Source organism: Meleagris gallopavo, chromosome 3, assembly GCF_000146605.3.
Source record: "Meleagris gallopavo isolate NT-WF06-2002-E0010 breed Aviagen turkey brand Nicholas breeding stock chromosome 3, Turkey_5.1, whole genome shotgun sequence".
Lineage (NCBI taxonomy): Eukaryota > Metazoa > Chordata > Aves > Galliformes > Phasianidae > Meleagris > Meleagris gallopavo.
Genome location: NC_015013.2, coordinates 53,264,997 through 53,270,996, shown reverse-complemented (window position 1 = coordinate 53,270,996; position 6,000 = coordinate 53,264,997).

Here is a 6,000-nt window from a genome sequence, read left to right as displayed (position 1 = left end):
CACAAAATGGAAATGTATTGCTCTAAAGTTCTCTGTCAAAGTAGGAAACTGTATCAAATGGAGTTCTACCCACAGAACCATCTCTGTCCCAGCTCCATTATTGCTCAATATTTTCATTAGTTGCCAGAGCAGAAAATACTCTTGCAAAATTTTCAGGTGATATCAAAGAACTTTGAAAAATAGGCTTATGATTTAAAATGTTCTTGAAAAAGAGAAATAATGGCCAGAAATGAATATGACGCAATTCAGTAAGGCACAATGCATAAAGGGAAAGAAAATCAACATTTCTACTGCAAAATAGAAGACAACAGACTGCAAAATAGATACCTGGGATTGGTGTGTCATCAGAGTTGTAGCTGCTTTACACAAGAGAAGTTGTTACGTGTGAAGTGTCGTAGATAATCAAACGGGCTGCATATACTGCTGTCCTTGAGGTACCACTTGGGTATCGGATGGAATAATGCACCCTACCTGCTTTGGCACACAATTTCAGTCCAAAAAAATGGCTTTAAAATGTTTAAGACTCTCAGAAAATGCAAGCTGAGAGAAGCAGTCATAATACACTCAGATTAGGAGAATACCAGCCAGATAGTCTTCGTACATGCCCTTTTAAAGAAAGATAATACACCAGCTTTGGCTGCACAAAGACAAACGTAAGTTGGGTGCTATGTCAGTGCTGATGATAAGGGCAGCCAAGCACTGTAACAGCAGGTTCTGGGGGAGATTGTGTAACCATTTCACCAGTCTTAAGAAATCGTTCCCTTTCCCTATCAAGGATGTAAAATCCAGTGCTTAGAGTGTTACAAACCAGCTGCTTACAACTTTCTCAGGCAAGTTTTGGCTAGTGTGTTTTATATTAGTTCACCAGCATTGTAATTTATCACAAGCAATTGGAAGGTAGAGCTCATCACCTCACAGTAACTTGATCTGCTCCCTGAACAAATGTGATCCTGCAGTAGGTGGAAGCGCAGGGCTGCGTGACCTCTCAGCTTACCTCCCCTCAGTTTGGTGGGCTAGAGAAACAGTATCAGGTCTGATCATCATGTTTCAAGGTTGGATTGTTTCTCTCATGCCAAGAGAAGAGCAAAGTGTGTTCAGTATCTTCTAGCGAGTTACTTTGTTTAAATCCAGGATTGGACTGATGTGAAAAAATAGAAGATTGGATTTCTTTTAAACCTTTATAGGCTACCTCTGTAACTAGGAGATTGAGAAACAATGGGTTCTGCTCACATTGGCTGAAAAGAAATTCTGCTTTAAGTACCAGAAGCACAAGACCTGGACATACTGGAAAGGGCCCGGTGTAGGATCACAAAGGGACTGAAGCATCTCTCCCAATAGGAGGGGCTTAGAGCTGGACCCATTCAGGCTGGATAAGGGAAGACTTAAGGAGAGATCTTAAGATATATAAAAATCTGCAAAGAGTTCAGAGCCAGGCTCTTCTTGGTGGTGCCCAGAGCCAGGACAATAGGCAACTGATACAAACTGGAACACAGGATGTTCCCTCAGAACACCAGGAGCATTTCTGTGCTGTGCAGGTGATGGAGCACTGGCACAGGCTGCCCAGAGGCTGGGTGTGGGCTCAGCTCCTCAGAGACCTTCAGCAGCTGCCTGGACGTGGGCCTGGGCCCCTGCTCTGGTGTCCCTGATGGAACAGAGAGGGTCCTGCCAGCCTCAACCATTCTGGGATTCCGTGATTTTTTGAACTGGAAGGCTGGGGTGTAATTAAAAACTGATGAATAATATGTCAAATAAACTTTTTTTTTTTTTTTCCCTATTAGCTTTATGTTTTCTCTCACTGTGTGCATGTCTAGAAGGGCCATGGGCCATGAACTACAGTATGCCTCTCATTTCTTATTCCTCATCCTATTGTAATAGTAGCTGACATCATAATGTAGTGTATCAAGTGCTCTGCAATCATGATACATATCAAATATTAACACTAATGAGTCAGCAACATAATGAAATTACATCATAAAGATGTTGTATTTGATATTACCAGCCGCAGGACTTTTCCCAGTGATGGTGTAATTGTACCTGTTTTCAGGTGCTGAATTTCACTCATAAATTTATGAAGATTTTCCATTCATTAGATCACTTTTTGGATATGTTCTAGATAAAACTGTATGCCTCGAGTCTCATAAAATGTAAATAATATATTTTTTTTCTATTGCTTTATCAAGAGATGTTAGTACTCTAAAATACTTACTGGATTCTTATGTATGGGATATGCAAGAATATGCACATTTATGTATTCATATGTATTTGGATTTATTTTTTTTTAATCCACATTTTAACAGAAGACTAACTGTAAAGGTGAATCTGTGAATAGGATGTAAATGATCTGGGTTTTTTGTTATTATTATAATCTGCTTTCTTTTGTCAGGATCGTGTCATAGAAGGAGGAATTGAATTTTTGCATCTTTCTGTGAAATACTGCCTCTCTTTTAAGCATCAAGATTCTTGATCACATGACTGCTTACTTAGCACACATGGTACAGAACTCCTGTTCAGCATCCTTCATGCTAACTGCAACCCAGTTTTATTTGCCTACTCTTCTGGGACTAAAGCAGTTTCTTTGGGCTGTCCAGAAGTTTGGGTGCACGGCCAGTCAGAGCTCTCTCTAGATGAGAGTTCTGGCTACTGTTTGTACAACACAAGTGTTTGTACATATACACAAAGAGATATAGCAAGCAAAACAAAACCAAACAAATGAACAAAAACCCACATACTAATTGACTTCCTTGTCATGTTAGAACTCCTTAGAATATGGATGGGTAAGGTTCTTCTTGTGCATTCCTTGAGAGTGGACAAGTCTTGCTTTTTAACAGGGTTTATGTTTTTTGCTAGACTAGGCCAGCCTCTAACTTTACAACAGTAAATTTGCATGCAATTAACAGATGTACAGTTAGAAGAGCCTAGGACACAGGTGAGCATTTCATTTCTGATTGTCTTTTTCCACCAGGACAATCTTTCTAACTATATACCTGTAAAATACCAATCCTGGTTAGGTACCACAGGTTAGGATGGTATTTTACTGGTATATAGTTAGAAAGATTGTCCTGGTGGAAAAAGACAATCAGAAATGAAATGCTCACCTGTGTCCTAGGCTCACAGTAGAAAACTCCAAAAGAAGGAATCTCCAGAAAGAGATCCTTCCCTAGTGGCAGTCAGCCCTTAAATGGGGTCTAGGAGAGGTAGAGCCAGTCTCCGCTGTCATAAAGGTGAATCGCCTTCACCTGTGCTCCCAGGGCTGACTCAGTCCTTGCCTCAGGTGATCAATCAGTGATTCAAGCCGTGACTCAACAGTTCCTATACAAACTTGCATCTGCCTTCTGTTATCCCTTGCTCAGTATTCTGTGTCCTTTTCTGTCATCTTTCTTCATTAATGTATTTGGACATGTTCCATTACACAAACTCTTTTCCTGAGGATAAGTTAGGCAGCACCCTTAATATAACTGCTGTTGACTGAAAGGTATTGCTGACTTCCAGCATTATCCCTCTCCACTTCTCTCTGCTTCGAGCACTAACATTCCTACCAACAATGAATCACATCTATCTATTCTCACATATTGAGCAAGATCTTAACTCTTGGGGCCAGCACATTTCTTCTTCTTGCCCCCAGATGTACTCTCTCAGCAGAAAAGTGGCTCTGATGTCTCTCACAGATCCCACGTTTCAAGAGAGCCAGTCAACAGATGAGGCCATTAGCCTCTTGCTCCTGACAAATGGGGCTGTGGGAAGCAGAAAGTTGATATGAGCCTTGAAAGCAAAGAAGATTAGGAGCATCCTAAGTTGTATTAACAGTAATATGGCACAAGAGAAGTAATTATGTCCCTTTAATTGGCATTTGTTAGGTCATATCTAGAATACCGCATCCAGTTTTGAGTCCCTCAATACAGGGAAGGCATCAACAAACCAGAGCAAGTTCAGTGAAGGACCTCCAAGATGGCTGAGGCTGGAGCTGTTTCTCTGTGAGAAGAAGCTGCAAAATTGGAGCTTGTTTGGCCTGAGATGAGCTAGCTCTGGACACAGCTAACCACAGCCCCTCAGTACTGACCTCCTGAGGTCCTTTGTGAGCTGATTTACCTGTGATCTTGGGGCAGTGGCACTGCTTTGCAGGCAAGATGAAAAGCCACTAGCAGGCACGACTCCTTTGGAGCAGCCTACCTTGCCCTACAGCTTCACGTGCCCCACAGCCTCATGGAATGTGTGGTGTGTGGCCTACAGTCCGCGACGGCGTTCCTGGAAATGGGGAGGGATGCCTGAATGATGAGTAAACATCTACAAAGAAGTAACCATAGCACAGTGGTTTGCATAATAACAACTTCCTAACAACTTAATAATATTAATCAGAATTTGCCAAGGTGTCCAAATCATCACATTGGACTTTGAATATTTTTCTAGGAGTACTTTAACGTGATCAGGTTTCCTGACTGTGAGTGTGCAATGGAATTGAAGGAGAGAAAGTCAGAGGACAATCATTTGTATTCAAGGGTGCAACTGGATGCTCTCCACCCTCTGCTCTTCTCCAGGCTCAGTTACAAACTCTTTTCTTCTGTTTCCACTCTGCTGTAGGCTTCAGCCCTAGATGTCTTAGAGGCTTATACCTCCTGGTGACCTAATAAAAATATAGATACATGGATGTGCTAGTCCAAACTAAGCAAAGGGACATAAAAAAATCCAAGTCATTTACTTATGAATAATTAACTAAATGATGGTATAACAGAAAGGAACTTCATTATTAAAAGTGCCAGAGTTGTGTTTTGGAATGCATCAGCACTTTTAAACTGCTGAACACTTGGGATTTATTTGGTATCCACAATGTTGTGTAGCTGTGTTTTGTTGTCTTACAGTTTACTTCTCATCTTTCCCTTCGTGAAGATTCTGTTTAAACCCCAAACCTGTAGTATCTACAAGCCTGTAAGAAGACATATAAAGTAAAATTAAAAGTCCTTGTGTTCAGTACATTACAGGAATCTGAAAGGTGGATAGAAGATTGTTCCCAGATGTTTCAATATTTAAGTGTTTTCTTTAATTTTTTTTTGTGGTTACAAAAGTATAAATTACCAACGGGAGAAAGTTTGTATTACATAATCATGAAATAACTTGCCAGAAATGAGAATTGCTACTGAGCTCTCTGAAGTTGCAAGTGTGCCTGAGGTGGCTGTGTTTGCTTGCAGGATGTTCTTGTGTAGTTGTTCAACTGTTCTCATCTTTTCTCTGTGGGAACAGCTTGTGTATTCTTCCTCTGGAGGCATCTAATCACACATGAAATGTTAGAAGGATCACAGAACCACGTATTTGATATATTGCAACCTAAACCGTGATCACTCCCTGATATTTAGTTGTTTTAAACGTTAGTCTGGGAAATAATTTTTTGCAGCCTTTTCATTCTGGATGTTTTTGTTTATTTCCTTCTGCAAAAGTGAGTTCAAGTACAACGTTGAGCTAATTTGGGTGATTTATTTGAATACACTGGTACTGGTATTGTTTATAATTAAATGGTATCTGTAAACATGATCCTTTTAATAATATTGTGTCTGTACCCTTCGCTAGATACTCTTAGAGTGAATCACTGCTCATCTGTGCCTCAGTCTTGCAAAATGTCCATTGGGGATAATAAGACCTGTGATAAATCACAAAATTACTGCATATTTTAATGGTTGAAGCGGGTGATTTGAAGGTAGGAAGATAAACAAGAATATTTGTTGCTGTTAAGATGAAATCAATACCTATGGGGTCATGATGATACTAGGAATTCAAATGTAAACAGTTCAACTTCAGTTTTGCTCTGTATCTCTGAATGGATGTGGCTGCATTGCACAGTATGGTGCAATCTGGAGTAATATAATTTGTCTGTTAGCTTAAAGACCAGCTTGAACTGAAATAACTATCTCCCTGCAGTAAATACAGCTACATGTGTTCAGCTTACTTTCTTTCCTGACTCTGAAGTTTGTGTAGACATGCTTTATGTTCTTTTCTTCATTTCAAATTCTATTC